At 42.2% G+C, this 20,189-nt stretch overlaps 1 protein-coding gene and 1 pseudogene across 13 annotated transcripts in view; both read right to left on the bottom strand.

Annotated features, from left to right (window-relative positions):
- ALPK1 (alpha kinase 1) overlaps nt 1-20,189 on the bottom strand; it is a 156,149-nt gene that overhangs the window by 65,752 nt on the left and 70,208 nt on the right. The window lies entirely within an intron of this gene.
- LOC471279 (regulator of telomere elongation helicase 1-like) lies at nt 13,536-19,812 on the bottom strand (annotated as a pseudogene).

Below are 20,189 nucleotides of genomic sequence, written 5' to 3'. Positions count from 1 at the left end.
AGCTAGTAATGTTAAGCTGAGAGAGAAAGGCATGTTGAAAGTCAAGATAGGCCAAAAGATAGGCCTCTTGTGACAAACAGCCAAGTTGTGAATGCAAAAAAAAAAAAAAAAAAATTTCTTGAAGAAAAGGAAAAGTGCTACTCCAGAGAACACACAGGTGGTAAGAAAGTGAAACAGCCTTATTGCTGATATGGAGAAAATTTTAATGGATAGAGAATTAAACCAGCCACAACACTCCCTTAAGCCAAACCCTCATCTAGAGTAAGGCCCCATCTGTCTTCAACTCTATGAAGACTGAGAGAGGTGAGGAAGCTGCAGAAGAAAAGTTGGAAGCTAGAAGAGGTTAGTTCAAGAGTTTTAAGGAAAGAAGCCATCTCTATAACATAAAAGTGCAAGATGAAGCAGCAAGGGCTGATGTAGAAGCTGCAGCAAATTATATAGAAAAGCTAGTTAAGATAATTAATGCCCAGCCTGGGCAACAGAGGGAGACCTCATCTCTACAAAAAATAAAAAAATTAGCTGGGTGTGGTGGTGCACACCTGTGGTCCTAGTTACTCAGGAGGCTGAGGTAGGAGGATTGCTTGAGCCCAGGAGATTGAGGCTGGAGTGAGCTGTGACTGCACCACCACACTCCGGCTGGGTGACATAGCAAGTCTCTGTCTCAAAAAAAAAAAAAAAGAAAAACATCACTGACAAAGGTGGCTACACTGAACAACAGATTTTCAGTGGTGACAAAACAGCCTTGTAGTGGAAGAAGATACCGTCTAGGACTTTCATATCTAGAGGCGAAGAGTCAATGCCTGGCCTCAAAGCTACAAAGGACAGGGTGACTCTCTTGTTAGAGGTTAATGCAGCTGGTGGCTTTACTTTGAAGCCATTATTCATTTACTGTTCTGAAAACCCTAAGACCCTTAAGAATTATACTAAATCTACTCTGCCTGTGCTCTATAAGTGGCACAACTAAGCCTGGTAACAGGATATCTGTTCACAACATGGTTTACTGAATATTTTAAGTGCCCTGTTGAGACCTACCTCCCAGAAAAAAAGATTTCCTTCAAAATATTACTGCTCATTGACAGTGTACCTGGTCACTCAAGAGCTCTGATTGAGATGTACAAGATTAATGTTGTTCTTATGCCTGCTGATATAACATTCATTCTACAGCCCATGGGTCAAGAAGTAATTTCAACTTTTAAGTCTTAGAAGAAATTCACTTCATAAGGCTATAGCTTATAGTGATCACAGCTTATATTTTTATAGTAATTTCTTTGATGGATCTGGGCAAAGCAAATTCTTCTAATGGACCTTCTGAAAAGGATTCACCATTCTAGATACCATTAAGAACATCCGTGATTCATGGGAGAGGGGCAAAATATCCACATTAACGGGAACTGAGGAGAAACCGAGTCCAACCCTCATAGATAACTTTGGGGTGTTCAAGACTTCAGTGGTGGAAGTAGCTGCAGGTGTGGTGGAAATAGCAAGAGAACTAGAATTAGAAAAGCCTAAGATATGACTGAATTGCTGCAATCTCATGATAAAACTTGAATGAATGGGACGTTGCTCCTTATAGATGGGCAAGGAAGATGGTTTCTTGAGATGAAATCTACTCCTGGTAAAGGTGCTGTGAACATTGTTGAAATGGCAACAAACCATGTAGAATATTATGTAAACTTAGTTGGTAAAGCAGAAGCAGGATTTAAGAGGACCGACTGCAATTTTGAAAGAAGTTCTACCATGGGTGAATGCTATCAGACAGCATCACATGCTGCAGAAAAATCTTTAGGAAAAGGATGACTCAATCCATGTAGCAAACTTCATTGTTGTCTTAATTTAAGAAATTGCCACAGCCACTCCAGCCTTCAGCAACGATCACTCTGATCAGTCAGCAACCATCAACATTGAAGCAAGACCCTCTACCAGCAGAAAGATTAGGACTTGCTGAAGGCTCAGATAATCATTAGCATTTTTTAGCAATAAAGTATTTCTTAATTAAGGTGGGTACTTTTTTAGACATAATATGATTGTACACTTACTAGACTATAGTATAGTGTAAACATAACTTTCATTAATATTATGCACTGGGAAACAAAAACATTCATGTAACTCACCTTTTTTTAATTTTAATTTTTTTTAAGAGGTGGGTCTCACTATGGTGTTGAAACCAGACTCAAACTCCTAGGCTCAAGTGATCCTCCCACCTCAACCTCCCAAGTAGGATTACAGGTACACACCACTGCACCTGGCTTTGTGTGACTCACTTTATTGTGATACTTGCTTCTGTGCAGACGGTTGGAACTGAATCCACAATATCTTTGAGGTACACTTGTACAAATTTAATCTCTTTTCTGTTTGGGATACTTCAAAAAGGTATTTCTGCATGGATTGGGTGTTGAACTAAAAGGTTTCCAATGTCCCTTTTAACTCAAATGTCTATAAGTCACAATGTGTTAAGCCACAAGCTGGCTATTAGCCTGCCTACCTAGGAAAAGAACTAAGCAGTAAAGGCTGCTCAGAATTTTATCCTCATACTGCTATTGCAAAGAGTACAGGAGCATATGTTCATTCCTTCTGAGTACCGCAGTGAGCTGATAAAAGAGCTAATTAGTGGGCTACAGTGAACAAGAGGCCCTGAAGCAATGAAGAAATGATATCTCATTCCCATCATTCCTTGAGAGAGGGAGATATTGGCTAAAATGGGAGGTTAGCATTGAGATTAAAATATACATTTGGTGGTTTAGAAGATTAAGAACAAACTTTGCTTGGCGTGAGCTGCAGATAAGTTGGAGACTCATTTTTCTTCAAGTCCAAAATTAAAGCAAGAAGGGAGTTCTCTTTCCTAGCATTCTTTTGTAGAACTTCATCTAGAAAGAGAGGTGTAATAAAGAAATAGGAAGAGCTCGTGCACAAAGAAATAAAACTACATTATCATATAATTTTAGTAGCACATCATCCTTTTGTCTAAAGGCTTATGTTTTCTTAGTGCTGTATCATTCCCTTAAGGTAGAAAGTGGTCTTTTGTTGAACTCATAGAAGCAGAGAGTAGGGTTGTGGTTACCAGAGACTGCAGGATGGGGGGAATTAGGGAGGGTGTTGGTCAAAGGATACAAAATTTCAGTTAGACAGGAGGAAAAAGTTCAAGAGATCTATGGGATGTCACGGTGATGATAGTTAAAAACAATATATTATATACCTGCAAATTGCTAAGAGAGTAGATTTTAAGTGTTCTCACCACAAATAATGGTATGTGAGATAATGTTAATTAGTTTGATTTAACCATTCTATAATGTATGACCATAAATATATATAATTTAATCTGTCAATTAAAATAAAATTTAAAAAGAAAGTAGGCCGGGCGTGGTGGTTCACGCCTGTAATCCCAGCACTTTGGGAGGCCAATGCAGGTGGATCATGAAGTCAGGAGATTGAGACCATCCTGGCTACGGAGAAACCCGGTCTTTACTAAAAATACAAAAAATTAGCCGGGTGTGGTGGCTGGCACCTGTAGTCACAGCTATTGGGAGGCTGAGGCAGGAGAATGGCATGAACCTGGGAGGTGGAGCCTGCAGTGAACCAAGATCACGCCCCTGCACTCCAGCCTAAGCGACAGAGCAAGACTCCATCTCAAAAGAAAAAAAAAAAAAAGGAAGAAAGTAGTTTTCTTTATATTGACAAATTGAAGTAAATTTTAATTACTCTGTTTCTGTAAACGACTTAAGTAGAAACAGCATATAGTAATGAAAAGAGGACCCAGAAATAGGAAACGAATGCACACAAGAGTGTTCAACAGATATTTGTTGATTAATTCCACTTTATACTCTATCATTAACTATTTGTAAGACTTCTGAGATTCACTTTTGAGATTGACTTTTCTCATCTGTATTTTTGAAGGAATTGGTTGGAACAATTGTTAAGATGCTTCTAGCTCTTAAATTACATACTCAGCAGCAGTCTAAATAGACCATGTTGTTTATTGCCAAATAATATTTGATATTTGTTGATAAAGAAATTCCCTAGCTCTTTTGAGAGCCCTTACATATCGTTTTTATGTATGTATATTTTTGTGTGGTTAGAAATATTGGCTTGAATTTTAGAAGTCTATTACTAAATATACTTATTTGCTTTGGTTTCCTCACTTGCAACACCAATTCCTGATGCACAAGATCATAAATCTCTTCCTTTTGTCTAAGTGATGTGAAAGAGAGATAGGGCATGCAGTTGTATGAAGGCAAACAACAGGACTTGACCTAATCACTTGAGTAAAGCTAGGGCAGATCAAGGGAGGCTTCTTTGAGAATGTGATGCCTGAATTAAGCTTTGAAAGAGTGATAGGGCTTAATGAAGTTAAAATGGTGGGGAATGGCTCTTATGTAGAAGGAACTAGAGAGGGAATGAAAGACAGAGAGGTTGGCTGAACTAGCGATAAAAGGAGAAAGTTGATATGAGGTGGGACTGGAGAGGTAAATACGGGCTGTGCAGGCCTATGTGTGCCTGGTAAAAAATTGTATCTTCACCTTAAGAGTGCTAGGAAACTACTGGTAGCAGGAGGACCAGGGCCAGATATGCATTTGGAAAAAATCACTCTGTTTTAGCTGTAGTGCTTACGTTAGGGTGGGGGTTTGCCGGGAGGTAACTGCAGGAAGATCAGTTAGGTATTATTGCAAAAATTCACGTGGAAAGTATCAGGACTTTCGACCAGAGCGATAGTATTAGAGATGTAGAAAACTGGACAGAATTGAGAGCTGTCTGGGGAATAAATGCAATATTGGTATTGGATAGATATGAATGTTATTAAGAATGAGTATCAGTTTCTCCTTCACCATAGCTCAAAACTGAGTGGACAGTGTTACCATGTTTTGAGACAAGAAGCGTAGAAGAGATCTTCCAGGAAAAGACATAAATGCATCTATTCTGTATTTCTACATATAAAAGTAAGTTAGATAAATCATATCATCCACAATAAGAAACCATATTTTAGCCAAGACAACATTTCTAAAAAGAAGAAGAGATTTCCAAGGTAATTCATGTTTAGTACTTGCAATTCCCCAGAAATGTACTGAAGACATTCTTCATACTTTTTGAAAGTCACAGCATTTTCCCTTTTCTCTGTAGAATTCAGAGGAGACAATAGGAAGAAAATACTGTAACATGAGAAACGCTTTGGAATCCAACCATCTGTCCAGACTTGTATGGTTCATTGTTAGGCATAACAGAGGCTGGAGCCCAGGAACTTTCCTTCAGGCAACAGTCCTGCTGGAAATTTTGGTCAACTTCATTTATAAAGGAATCATTTTCAATCTCAACACATATCAGTTTTTCCTCCCCTGAACTGTGGCATTCTGTGAGCTGTATATTGTTTTTACATTTAAACAATGGGAGTTCCCCAGTATGTTTGGTAATCAATGAATTACTTTTTCTCTTTTAACATCCCTCCCCTGTATTTTTCTTTCCTTAAAAATCAAATAGAAAGGGTCCAGGAAGAGCAATCAGACCATAAAAACAGATAATTCTGGAATAAATACCCAAAAAAGTTAGAGTGATACACTTTAAGGCACATGTGCACACTCACAGCTAAGTGGTCATGTGTTTATACATGCTGTATGTGATTTTGATATACAAATTCTTCAGTTCTGTTGGTAACTTAGAATTTAGTTGAGTGGCTTAGTTATGGGATAATTGACAAATCAGCTATTATAAAAAGTAACCAAACCAGTGGATTATTCAAAGCTCCATTTCTTTTAGCATCTGTGTTTGAGTCTTTTTTCACTGGACAATTAGTACCCCCATTAGGGAATATGTCAAGGAAAATAAAATGACTCCGGAGATGTTCCATTGTCTCCTGGTTGCCACTGCTATTATAACCCACTAGCCAACTAGTCAGAATCCCCAAGCTAGAAGATGTGGAGAAGGGTAAAGAAATATGAGCGATGATCTTTACTGTCAAGGAATTTACAATATAATTAGAAGGATAAGATGCAAATATACTAAAAGGTAAACTAGATAAATATACAGGGCATATAATACACAATTGTACTCTGCAAGCTCAATTTAAATTATCTATGTTGGAATTCAATTAATCCTTGGTTAGATTCATAAGCAAGCCCACAGAGCCTATTTAATTCATATGTACATGAATAATTATTCTAAAACAAATTTTCTTTTCTTTTTCTTTTTGAGACCAAGTCTCACTCTGTCACCCAGGCTGGAGTGGAGTGGTGCGATCTCGGCTCACTGCAACCCTTTGCCTCCTGGGTTCAAGCGATTCTTGTGCCTCAGCCTCTGAGTAGCTGGGATTACAGGCATGCACCACCATGCCCAGCTAATCTAAAAGGTCTTTTTAATCTACACTCATTTCTCATATTGTTTCTATAAGAAAAGGTATTCTGGTCTCTAATGTACAACAAGAATACATTTCTCTAATCAGGCACCAAGCAATGACAATCCAGCTGTTCCCACCATTTCACTCTTCTCTGAGCACCCATAGACATAAACTATCACCATATTGCCTCTTGCACTGATTGGCAGTAGAAGTGGGGAAACAAATGGAGAAAAAGGCAGCTGACTGGAGAGTAAGGCAAGTGTGGGGCTCAGAAAGATATTATTGGGTAACAGGCATTTGTCAGCATTTTAAAACTGCATTAAAAGGGAGAAGGCAACTTCTAAGTCACCGAAAACATAAAAAAGTAGACTTCTATTTCTAGCATTGAGGAAGACTATCTAACATTCCCACTGAAAACAATAAAAAATGCTGCAAAAACATTTTAAATCTCTAAAATATGTCAATAAAATGGCAAGAGAGGAAGCAGTACTCAGAAAACAAAAAACGAGTAAAAGCTGAAACCTAAAAAGTTAACTGCAATATAGAAGCTAGCCGTTGCCTTGATTGTATTTGCCAAACTGTGAACTTAAAACTGGTTTCACTGTCTTGTAAGGTGAGAGGGGAGAAAATGAAACCAAAGGCCTTAACTGAGGTAGGAATTTAAGTGGAGACTGCACAACCCATGCATAAAACTGAGATCCTAAAAGGTCGCACCTTCAGTATAAGAGTGAGCTAAAAAATAAATCCTCATCCTCTCCCCTCACCTCCCAGGAAAATGGTCTGTGGCAAAACATGCTGCTTGATGGAGGGGAACAAAAATTTTTCCCTTGAGAATTTGAAGCCACAAAGTCCATAAAACCTCTAGCTAATGATTAATTTAAAATAAATTATTCAAAATGATTAGGTTAGTAGTGTTCCCAGTCAACTGGTGTGACTAAATATAATCCTTTCTTTAAAAAAATTAACCTCAATCCAAGCTTCAAAGAATTCCCACCCATAAAATACTAAGACGCATGAGCTCCTGATCAAATGTCACAAAATACATAAGGCAAAAAGAAATCATGAATGAAAGCAGAAACAACAGATACTAAAATCAGACCCACAAAGACTTTAGATAATGGAGTTAACAGATATAGACTATAAAATATATATGTTTAATATGTTTAAGGAACTGAATTAATGTGTTGAAAATATTAATAAACAGCATAAGCTATAGAGAAGGCATAAGCAGATTAAGAATAAGAATTTCTAGAAATAAAAATATAAAAATTAAAAATTAAAAATTCAATGAATGCATAGATTCGATAAAAAATATTCACTCTAGGTGGGGATCAGTGGCTCATGCCTGTAATCCCAGTACTTTGGGAGGTGGAGGTGGGTGGATCACTTGAGGTCAGGAGTTCGAGAGCAGCCTGGCCAACATGGCAAGACCCTGTCTCTACTAAAAATACAAAAATTAGCCAGGCATGGTGGTGCGCGTGGTGGTGCAATGAATTATAGGTGGCCAGCTACTCAGGAGGCTGAGGCAGGAGAATCACTTAAACCTGGGAGCCAGATGTTGGAGTGAGCCAACATCATGCCACTGCACTCCAGCCTGGGCAACAGAGTGAGACTCTGTCTCCAAAAGAAAAAAAATAATTAGCTCTAGCTGAAGATAGAATTTTTGAACTGGATAATAAATCAGAATATATAACTTAGAATTCAACAGAAAAAAGGCAGAGAAATAGCATATATGAAGACAGGCTAAAAAACAGGAAATAATTTGTAGAAAAGGTCTAACATATGTCTCATCAGAGTCTTAGATGGGAAGAAGAGGGAGCAGCAGTAGAACCATTTGGAGAGATAATTGTGATTGCAAATTTTTTGAACAGGAGACAGAAATATAGTCATCTTTCTGTATCCACGGGAGAATGGTTCTGGGACCCTCCTCAGATACCACTTTCAAAGAATGTTCAAGTCTCTTATATAAAATGGTGTAGTAGTTACACATTTGCCCCTATATTTTAAATCATCTCTAGATTACTTATGATACCTAATGTAAATAGTTGTTATGCTGTATTTTTAATTTGTATTATTTTTTGATATTTTTTGTATTTTCATTTTTTACATTAAAAAATCTTTTATCATAATTAAGCGTAAGACAGAAACTAGTAAAAAATACAGATAAAAAGGAAAACTGAAATTCTCCTTGATCCCAACGCTAGAAATAACCAGTTAATACTCTAATGTATAGTCTACTGTTCTTTTTTATAAGCATACACATGTTTTTCAAATTACAGTTGGGATCAACAGTGTATACACTGTTTCATAATCTACTTTTTATTTACTTATTTATTTTATTTCAATAGCATTTTGGGGAACAGGTGGTGTTTGGCTACATGAATAAGTTCTTTAGTGGTGATTTCTGAGATTTAGGTGAACCCCATCACCCGAGCACTGTACACTGTACCCAATGTGTAGTCTTTTATTCCTCACCCACCTTCCACCCTTTCCCCTGAGTCCTCAAAGTCCACTGTAGCATTCTTATGCCTTTGTGTGTTCATAGCTTAGCATCCACTTATGAGTGAGAACATACAATATTTGGTTTTCTATTCCTGAGTTACTTCTCTTAGAATAGTGGTCTTTAATTCCATCCAGGTTGCTGCAAGTGCCATTATTTCATTTCTTTTTATGGCTGAGTAGTAGTCCATGGTGTATATATACCACAATTTCTTTACCCACTCATTGATTGATGGGCATTTGGACTGTTTCCATATTTTTGCATTTGTGAATTGTGCTGCTATAAACATGCATGTGCAAGTATCTTTTTCATATAATGACTTCTTTTCCTCTGGGTAGATACCCAGGAGTGGGATTGCTGGATCAAATGGTAGTTCTACTTTTAGTTCTTTAAGGGATCTACACACAATTTTCCATAGTTGTACTAGTTTACATTCCCACCAGCAGTGTAAAATTATTCCCTTTTCACCACATCCATGCCAACATCTATTATTTTTTGATTTTTTGATTATGTCCATTCTTGCAGGAGTAAGGTGGTATCACATAATGGCTAAGATTTGCATTTTCCTGATCATTAATGATGTTAAGCATTTTTTTTCATATGTTTGTTGGCCATTTGTATATCTTCTTTTGAAAACTGTCTATTCACGTCCTTAGCCCACTTTTTGATGGAATTGTTTGTTTTTTTTTTCTTGCTGATTTGTTTATTTGTAGATTCTGGAAATTAGTCCCTTGTTGGATGTATAGATTGAGAAGATTTTCAAGGTTGTCTGTTTACTCTGCTGATTGTTACTTTTGCTGTGCAGAAGCTTTTTAGTTTAATTAATCTCATTTATTTATCTTTGTTTTCGTTGCATTTTATTTTCTTGGGTTCTTGGTCAAGAAGTCTTTGCCTGAGCCAATATCTAGTAAGATTTTTCCAATGTTATCTTCTATAATTTTTATGGTTTCAGGTCTTAGATTTAAGTCTTTAATCCATCTTGCGTTGATTTTTGTAATATATAGACAGATGAGGATCCAGTTTTATTCTTCTACATGTGGCTTGCCAATTATCCCAGCACCATTTGTTGAATAGGGTGTCCTTTCCCGACTACATGTTTTTGTTTACTTTGTCGAAGATCAGTTAACTGTAAGTATTTGGCTTTATTTCTGGGTTCTCTATTCCGTTCCATTGGTCTATGTGCCTATTTTTATACCAGTACCATGCTGTTTTGGTGACTATGGCCTTATAGTATAGTTTGAAATCAGGTAATGTGATGCCTCCAGATTTGTTCTTTTTGCTTAGTCTTGCTTTGACTATGCGGTCTCTTTTTTGGTTCCATATGAATTTTAGGATGGTTTTTTCTATTTCTGTGAAGAATGATGGCAGTATTTTGATGGGAATTGCATTGAATTTATAGACTGCTTTTGGCAGTATGGTCATTTTCACAATACTGATTCTACCAGCCCATGAGCACAGGATGTTTCCATTTGTTTGTGCTGTCTGTGATTTCTTTCAGCAGTGTTTTGTAGTTTTCTTTGCAGAAGTCTTTCACCTCCTTGGTTAGGTATATTCCTAAGTATTGTACTTCTTTTGCATCTATTGTAAAAGGGGTTGAGTTCTCAATTTGAATGTCAGCTTGGTCACTATTGGTATATAGTAGGGCTACTGATTTGTGTACATTAATTTTGTACCTTGAAACTGCTGAATTTATTTACCAGTTCTAGAAGCTTTTTGGATGAGTCTTTAGGGTTTTCTTTAATAGGTATACAATCATGTCATCAACAAACAGTAACAGTTTGACTTCCTCATTACCAACTTGGATGCCCTTTATTTCTTTCTCTTGGCTGACTGCTCTGGCTAGGACTTCCAGCACTATGTTGAATAGAACTGGTGAAAGTGGGCATCTTTGTCTTGTTCCAGCTCTCAGGGGGAATGCTTTCAACTTTTCCACATTCAGTATGATGTTGACTGTCAGTTTGTCATAGACAGCTTTTATTACCTTAAGGTATGGCCTTTCTATATTGATTTTGCTGAGGGTTTCAATCATAAAGTAATACTGGATTTTGTTAAATGCTTTTACTGCATCTATTGAGATGATCATGTGATTTTTGTTTTTAGTTCTGTTTATGTGGTGTATCACATTTATTGACTTGTGTATGTTAAACCATCCCTGCATCCCTGGTATGAAACCTGATCCACCTGATCGTGGTGGATTATCTTTTTGGTATGCTGTTGGGTTCTGTTAGCTAGTATTTTGTTGAGGATTTTTGCATCTATGTTCATCAGGGAAATTGGTCTGTAGTTTTCTTTTTTTGTGATATCTTTTCCTGGTTTTGGTATTAGGGCAATAGTGGGTTCATAGCATGATTTAGGGAAGATTCCCTCTTTCTCTGTCTTTTGGAATAGTGTTAATAGGACTGGTACCAATTCTTCTTTGCATGTCTGATAGAATTCAGCTGTGAACCCCTCTGGTCTTGGACTTTTATTTTTTGGGGTAATTACCATTTCAATCTCACTGCTTGTTATTGGTCTGTTCAGAGTTTCTATTTCTTCCTGGTTTAATCTAGGAGGGTTGTACATTTCTAGGAAATTATCCATCTCCTCTAGGTTTTCTAGTTTATGCATGTAAAGGTATTCATAGTAGCCTTGAATGATCTTTTGTATTTCTGTGGTATCAGTTGTAGTATCTTCCATTTTTTTTCTAATTGAGCTTATTCGGATCTTCTCTCTTCTTTTCTTGGTTAACTCACTAATGGTCTAACAGTTTTATTTATTTTCTCAAAGAACTAGCTTTTTGTTTTATTTATTTTTTGTATATAAATATATATATTTAATTTAATTCAATTCTGCTCTGATCTTTGTTATTTCTTTTCTAATGCTGGGTTTGTGTTTGCTTTGTTCTAGTTTCTCTAGTTCCTTGAGGCGTGACCTTAGATTGCCTATTTGTGCTCTTTCAGGCTTTTTAGTGTAGACATTTAATGCTATGAACTTTCCTCTTAGCACCGCCTTTTCCGTATCCCAGAGGTTTTGATAGGTTGTGTCACTATTATCATTCAGTTCAAAGAATTTTTAAATTTCTATCTTGATTTTACTGTTGACCCAACAATCAATCAGGAGCAGGTCATTTCATTTCCATGTATTTGCATGGTCTTGATGGTTCCTTTTGGAGTTGATTTCCAATTTTATTCCACTGCAGCCTGAGAGAGTACTGGATATAATTTTCATTTTCTTAAATTTGTTGAGACTTGTTTTGTGGCCTATCATATGGCCTATCTTGGAGAAAGTTCCATGCACTGATGAATAGAATGTATATTCTGTGGTTGTTCAGTAGAACAATAACAATGTTCTGTAAATATCTGTGAAGTCCGTTTGTTGTATAGTTTAAATCCATTGTTGCCTTGTTGACTTTCTCTCTTGATGACCTGTCTAGTGCTGTCGGTGGAGTACTGAAGTCCCTCACTATTATTGTGTTGCTGTCTATCTCATTTCTTAGGTCTAGTAGTAGTTGTTTGATAAATTTGGGAGCTCCAGTGTTAGATGCATATTTATTTAGGATTGTGATATTTTCCTGTTGGACTAGTCCTTTTATCATTATACACTATTCCTTTTTCTTTTTTAACTGCTGTTGCTTTAAAGTTTGTTTTGTCTAATACATGAATAGCTATTCCTGCTCACTTTTGGTGTCCATTTGCATGCAATATCTTTTCCACCCCTTTACCTTATGTGAGTCCTTATGTGGTTGGTGAGTTATTATCCACTCTGCTATTCTGTATCTTTTAAGTGGAGCATTTAGGCCATTTACATTCAACATTAGTATTGAGATGTGAGGTACTATTCTATTCATCATGCTATTTGTTACCTGAATACCTTGGTGTTTTTCCATTATGTTATGGTTTTATAGGTCCTGTGAGATTTAATCTTTAAGGAAATCCTATTTTGATGTATTTCAATGATTTGTTTCAAGATTTAGAGCTCTTTTTAGCAGTTCTTGCAGTGCTGGCTTGGTAGTGGCAAATTCTCTCAGCATTTGTTTGTCTGAAAAAGACTGTCTCTTTCCTTCATTTATGAAGCTTAATTTTGCTGGATACAAAATTTTTGGCTGATAACTGTTTTGTTTAAGGAGGCTAAAGATAGGACTCCAATCCCTTCTAGCATGTAGGGTTTCTGCTGAGAAATCTGCTGTTAATCTGATAAATTTTCCTTAACAGATTACCTGATGCTTTTGCCTCACAGCTCTTACGATTCTTTCCTTCGTCTTGGCTTTAGATAACCTGATGACTATGTGCCTAGGTGATGATCTTTTTGCAATAAATTTCCCAGGTGTTCTTTGAGCTTCTTGTATTTGAATATCTAGATCTCTAGCAAGGACAGGGAACTTTTTCTTGATTATTCCCTTAAATGTGTTTTCCAAACTTTTAGATTTCTCTTCTTCCTTGGGAATACCAATTATTTGTAGGTTTAGTCCTTTAACATGATCCCAGACTTCTTGGAGGCTATGTTCATTTTTTTTTTAATTCTTTTTTCTTTGTCTGTCAGATTGGTTTAATTTGAAAGCCTTGTGTTTGAGCTCTGAAGCTGTTTCTTCTACTAGTTCAATTCTGTTGCTGAGACTTTCCAGTGCATTTTACATTTCTCTAAGTGTGTCCTTGATTTCTAGAAGTTGTGGTTGTTTTTTATTTATGCTATTTCACTGGAGATTTTTCCATTAATATCTTGTATCATTTTTTTGATTTCCTTAAGCTGGACTTCACCTTTCTCTGGTGCCTCCTTGACTGGCTTAATAATCAACCTTCTGAATTCTTTTTCTGGCAATTCAGAGATTTTGTCTTGGTTTGGATCCATTGCTGGTAAGCTAGTGTGATCTTTTGGGGGTGATTAAAAAAACCTTGTTCTGTCATATTACCAGAATTGTTTGTCTGGTTCCTTCTCATTTGGTTAGACTATGTCAGAGGGAGGATCTAGGACTCAGATCTGCTGTTCAGGTTCTTTTGTCCCATAGGTGCTCCCTTGATGTGAGGCTCTCCGTCTTCCCCTAGGAATGGGGCTTCCTGAGAGCCAGACTGCAGTGATTGTTATTGCTCTTCTTGATTTAGCCACCCAGCAGAGCTACTGGGCTCCAGGTTGGTACTGGGGAGTGTCTGCAAGGAGTCCTGTGATGTGATCCATCTTCAGGCTTCTCAGCCATGGATACCAGCACCTACTCCAGTGGAGGTAGCAGGGGAATGAAGTGGACTCAGTGAGGCTCCTTGCTTGTGTTTTTGTTTAGTGCACCGGTTTTGTGTTCGTTGGCCTCCAGCTAGGAGGTGGCACTTTCAAGAGTGCATCAACTGTGGTTGTATAGGGAGATACAAGCTTGCCCTAGAGTCAGGCAGTGGGTGGAGCCATACAGCAACCAAGGGAGTATGTCCTTTGTCCTCCCTACCAGGGAAGGTAGTGAAAGGTCATCAGATGGGGGCAGGGTTAGGCGTGTCTAAGCTCAGACTCTCCTTGGCCCCGGCTTGCTGCAGCTGCTGTGGGGGATGGGGATCTTGTTCCCAGGCCAATGGAGTTATGCTCCCAGGGGGATTAAGTCTGTCTCTGCTGCATTACACACACAGGTTGCCAGAGAAGAGGGGGAATGCCAGCAGCCACAGGCCTCACCCGGCTTCCTGGCAGCCTACAGCCTTAAAGGCCAGTCTCACTTCCACTGTGCCCCTCCCCACAATAGCACCAGGTTTATTTCCAGGCAGCCAGTGACCAGGGCTGAGAACTTGTCACAGTTTACAAGCCTCCCAACTGAGAAAGCAAGCTGACTCACAGTTCCTCAGCTGTCCCACAGAGCCTGCAGCAGCAATCCACCTCCTTCAAAGGGTCTGTGGATTGTCTCGGCTTTCCTGGTATGTTCTGTGGTGGTTCTTGGAGTAAAAGTTCACAAATGTGGGTCTCTGCATGCTGTTCTGTCCATCTGAGTGGGAGCTGCAAGTTAGTCCTACCTCCTATCCACCATTTTCTGCTTATCTCTTTTTTCAAATATTTTCAATCCATGGTTGGTTAAGTCTGTGGATGTGCAATTTGAGAATAGGAAGGGCCAACAGTAACCAAAATATTCAGGATCTCTAAGCAGGATAAATAACAAATAAATATCCATATATAAAAATACCATAATGAAGCCATGGAACACCAAAGACATAGAAGATCTTTAAAGCACCTAGAGAGAAAAGACAAATTACCTTCAAAGAAACAACAATGGACTTACATACAGTTGGTTACCTAAAAGCAAAAATGTAAACAAGAAGACAGCAAAAGGGTATCTTTCATATGCTGGGGGAGAAAACCTGCAAAATAAAAGTATTTTAAAAGAAACACCAATAGATCCTCACTAAACAAATTTCTAAAGTATGTACTTTAGAGAGAAGAAAGATCACTGTCAAGGGCTTGAGCGTCAAGCAGAACTAATCAGCAAAAAACTCGTAGATTATTGGCAAAATCTAAGCAATCATTAATTGTATTTAATATAAAGCTACAACAATAACAATGTATTGAAGAGATTTCTGCACTCCCATATTCACTGCAGCATTATTCACAATAGCCAAGATATGGAACCAACCTAAATTTCCATACACACACAAAAAAACATTGTACTTAATATAAAGCTACAGCAATAACAATGTATAGAAGAGATTTCTGCACTTCCATATTCATGGCAGCATTATTCACAATAGCCAAGATGTGGAACCAGCCTAAATTTCCATCAAGGATAAATGGATAAAGAAAATGTCATATATATATATACACAATGGAATATTACTCAGCCTTAAAATAGAAGGAAATCCTGTCATCTGCAACAACATGGATGATCCTGGAGGATGTTATGTTAAATGAAATAAGACAGATACAGAAAGACAAATAACATATGATCTCACATATTTGTGAAATCTAAAAATGTTGAATTCATAGAAACATAGAGCAGTATGGGGGTTACTAGAAGATGCAGGGATGGGGTCAGGGCCTGGGGAGAAGTTGGTCAAAGGATACAAAATTTCAGTTAGAGAGGAGCAATGAACTCAAGAGGTCTGTTGTATCTGGTGACTATAGTTAATAACTATAGTTATTGAAAATAATTATATTGTATGCTTGCAAATTGCTAAGAGTAGATTTTAAGTGTTCTCTGGCCTATTCTTTTGGGTGAGTTCTTGGCCCACCAGAGCTGGACAGGCAGGTGATCAAGCCACGCTGGGCATGCTGAGGGCCTCCAGGGGCACTCACTGGGGCTCTGGCCAGAAGACCTGCGTGATGCTCTGCTTCCTGGAGGCAGTGCGCAGGCTGGGCACGTCCTAGAGGCCCCACTCAGATACTGCACGCCCGTGGGAAGGTCCAGGGGACTGGCTTCGCCCTGCAGCCACACCATCCTCCCCCAAGGCCCCTGCTGGCCTCTGTCTCAGGAATGATGAGATCTTGCTCTGGGTCTTCCCAGGCTTCTTGCACCATGAGGGGTCTGGTTGGGAAGCCCCGTGGGTGAGCACAGGAGGCGTGGCAAGGCTCTCCTCTTGGGGTCCTGGTGGCTCCATGCCTGGGTTGGGCTGGCTGGCCAGGTCTGTGCATGTTGGCAAGAAGTGCTGCATGTGGTATGGATGCACGAACATGCTGAACCTCTGCAGCAGGGGGAAGTTCTCAGGCTTCGCAGTGGTCAGGGCAGCCGGTAGGGCCAGCACCTTGCCCAGGTCATCATCCTGCTTGTAGGCTGTCAGCACTGCCAAGAGCTGGCTACAGCCTGTAGACTCCAGGGCCCTGCAGGCATCTGCCAGGTAGGCGCTCATGGCATGCTGGCCCTGCTTCCCTGCTCTGGGCGCTCTGGACCCCCACTGTGGGTGGCTGCCAGGGTCTCCTGTGGGGGGTGGCCTGGGGGACAGGTGGGGTCTGCCCTGGTGGAGGTGCTCTCTGGGATCCAGCTGCTGGGCCACAGCCTTGGACAGGGTCAGCTTGGGATTCGGTGCTGTCCTTCCAGTGGGGTCCAGGGCTGGCTGTGCCCGCTGCCTTTGGGGAATGCTGTGCTCTGGCCGATAGCCACAGCCTTGTCCTGTTAGCTGTATACAGACCTCCTCAAACTGCTGCTTGTGGTGGGGCTGCACAAAGTGGTAGAAGCCCTGGAGCTGGCTGTGCTTCTTGGGGTTGTCAGCAAAGAGGAGGCTGAGACAGGTCGCCAGGGCAGCAAAGTCATCGGAACCCTTGTGGTCCTGCAGGGCCTGGGTGAAGGTGGCAAAGTTGGCTTGGCTCAGCTCCTACTTCACGGCCACCATGAAGAGCTTGGCCCTGTTCACCTGTGCACCAGCCACGGGCTCCTCCGAGTGGCTGACCAGCTGGATCTTCTTCCTCCTTCCTTGCGGCTCCTCTGCCAGCCTCTTCGATGGGAGAGACAGGGTGGAGGACCTGTGGGCCTGCTCCTCGCCGGGGCCCCCCAGCCCACTGTTCGCTGTGCTCCAGGGCAGCCAGCAGCCCCCAGGGCCTCAGCCAGGCAGGGTCTGGCTCCTGCTCATACTCCATATACAGGCTGCCCTCAGGGTCCCCAGCAGCTGGTGACCCTGAGGGCCTCTGCCTCAGGCTAAGGGCGTGCAGGTCGAGACTCTTAGCTTTCCTGGTGGAGAGGAGGGGGCCAGGTGACTTAGTCACCCTGACAGCATCTTCTGCCTCACGCAAACTGGGTGATACAGCCCGGGGGACCGGTGCTGGTATAGTTCGCTCAGCAACACAGAAGAACTGGGCTACGTCTTGGACCACATGGCCGAAGTTGTACACCCTGATGTGGGGACGCACCCAGGAGGACAGCTGGGCTCTGGCATCTGCAAAGGCGACCCTGTGGTCACAGAGGAAGACAGCCCTGTAGTCCTGGCAGTGCCAGATCACTTGCCCGATGGCCTGGTTCACAGCTCTGGAAGCCTGCCCAGAGAGGAACTGGCCCCCAGCCCCAACCTGGCCCTTCATCTCGTCCTCATCTTGAGGACAACCAGGGGGTCCATGCGTGGGGGCTACGGAGGCCCGTGATGATCACACTACAGCCATTAGTGTCTGAGAAGTCCAGCCCCTCGCTAGTCTTTCCCCAGCATACCGCCAGGAAGGTGGCACCGGTAGACCCGGGGGAGGCAATCCTCACTTAGTAAGCACCGATGGTCTCAGAGAAGCTGCCTTTGCTCCTGGGCTCCACAAACAGCGGCCTCAGCGCCTCCATCTTCCTAGCCAAGTAGTGGGCCTGCCAGAACTCCAGGCTCTTTTCCATGATGGGATATGAAGGGAAGAAGATCAGGAGCCCATAGGGCACCATGCGGGCGATGTTGCCCAGAGCCTTCCCCAAAGAGGACGAGCACTCCTCGGAAAACCGTCTGTCAAACGCGGAGCTCAACTGGGCTCCGTCGGGGCCTCTGGGGATGATCCCCACCCAGATCTGGTGCTTGTCGATGACGTGTGGGTTCTCCAGGCAGACTGGGAAAGGGTTCTGCAACTCCAGGGCAAAGGAGGACCCCGGGGCCAGTGTGCCACTGGTGAGGATGATAAAGCAGATGCTCTGACAGACCAGCTCGCGCATGCTGTGGCCAGGACTGAAGCACCAGTAGCTCAGCACCTTCCCTCGCTTTCTGCTGCAGTGGTGCTCCAGGCATAAGATGGCTGAGCCACCCTCTGGTGACTGGCATCAGGATGGATGTGCACTTTATAGGCCCCCAGCCCTGCCAGGGAACCAGGGCCACCCTTGGAGGGGTCTACACTGAACACAATCTGGACGATATCTGCCAGCTTCTGTAGTCCGGCCGTGTAGGCGAACACTCCAGCACGTCCTGCCAGATGCTGGATGATCTGGTCCAGTGAGTCCAGGATGCAGCCCTTGGTCTGAAACGTGATCTGGGCTTCAGCAAACAGCTCAAAGATGTAGCTCCCTGGCTTGGTGACACCTCTGTCATCTCCAGGCAGCTCAACAGCATCGATGGCCCCTTCCAGGCAGAGCAGGATCATCTTCAGCTTTGCAATGTCTTCCAGCTCCATGTTCAGCCCTGAGCTGGTGGGGTCCGCGCTGAACTCCGGGTGGGGCTCGCCCTGCTGTGCCACCTTGATCTGCTCCTCCAGCACCTGGTCTATGACGTCCAGTCCCGAACTCGGGTCATGGGGGGTCAGGTCAAAGGATGCCAATCCTTCACACATCTCCACCTTGTGAGTTTCATCGAAGATCACGACCATCCCCTTCAGGTCAATGTTGTGTGCTCTGCGGCTCTTGGCATCCAACAAGTAACTGTATGGGATGAAGACGATGTCGGCTTGCTGCTTCAGGTTCCGGGACAGGTAATAAGGGCATACTCCGTGCTTGCTTCCCCTCTTGACCAAGTCCTCGATGTCCAGGATGGGGCTGGCCAGCTCCTGCTCCAGGCTTTTCTCTTCTACATTGTTGTAGAAATGACAGAGCGACTTGCCACCTTCTTGCGGCACAAGTGGATCTTCATGTGGTTACTCTCCTGCTTCTTCACCTCAGGGTGGATGCACAGCTGCTCCCGGGAGCCCAGCACACACACCTTAGGCCTGTAGGAGGTGTTCCGAAGTTCGTTGATGACCTGTGTGAGTTGCGAGGGGGTCCTAAAGGCGTAAATGATCTTTGGGATGTCCGTGTAGCAAGCTATGGGGTCTCCATCAGCAGCAGCGGCATTGCCCCAGGATGACAAAGGCCTGATCTGAGAGAAGCTCCCCTTGCACCCTATCGGCAAAATTGCAGGCAAAGATGGTGTCTTGGAGGTGTTCTCGCCAGGCCAGGTTGGTGCACAGGAGGCACAGCGTCTTCCCTGTGCCCGAGGGGCTCTCCAGGATGCCATTCACCTTCTTCTGCAGACATTCCAGGACCTTGGTCATGTGCTCCTGTTGGCATTTGTAGGGCTGGAAAGGGAAGTCTACGGTCACACCATTCAGGACTATCTTGGGCATATCAGCCTGTTCTCAGCAGGGCACAGAGGGTGGCTGAGGGGCAGGCTATTCGGGTCTGTGAGAAAAAAACACTCCAAACATCTCAGGCTCTCAGCCGCTCTTGGTAAGTGATACGAGCATGCGCACTGGGACACAACGCTGTTCTCTTCTAGAATCCCTATGGCACAGGCTCCTCTCTTGTCTCCCCGGCCAGCCTTCCAGAACCGGGGGACCTCAGGACCTCAACCGACTCCAGTCGAGCGCTGCCACCGGGTCCCCCTTTGTCAGGCAGTTCAGACTTCGCGGACTGAGGCGCGCAGTTGCGGTTGAGCGCGGTGCACTTCCGCCCCCACTTCCAGTCCGCTGCTTTGTGCTCCAGGCGGAAACTGTCACCCCACGGAGGGGGTCCGCCTGTTCTTTGGCCCCTAGAGGTCTATGCAGCCCTTTGCGCGTTCTGTGTCCAGCTTCCCTGCCCAG

Source organism: Pan troglodytes, chromosome 3 (assembly GCF_028858775.2).
Source record: "Pan troglodytes isolate AG18354 chromosome 3, NHGRI_mPanTro3-v2.0_pri, whole genome shotgun sequence".
Taxonomy (NCBI): Eukaryota; Metazoa; Chordata; class Mammalia; order Primates; family Hominidae; genus Pan; species Pan troglodytes.
Note: the sequence above shows the minus strand (reverse complement) of the source record. Positions and strands in the feature narration are given on the sequence as shown.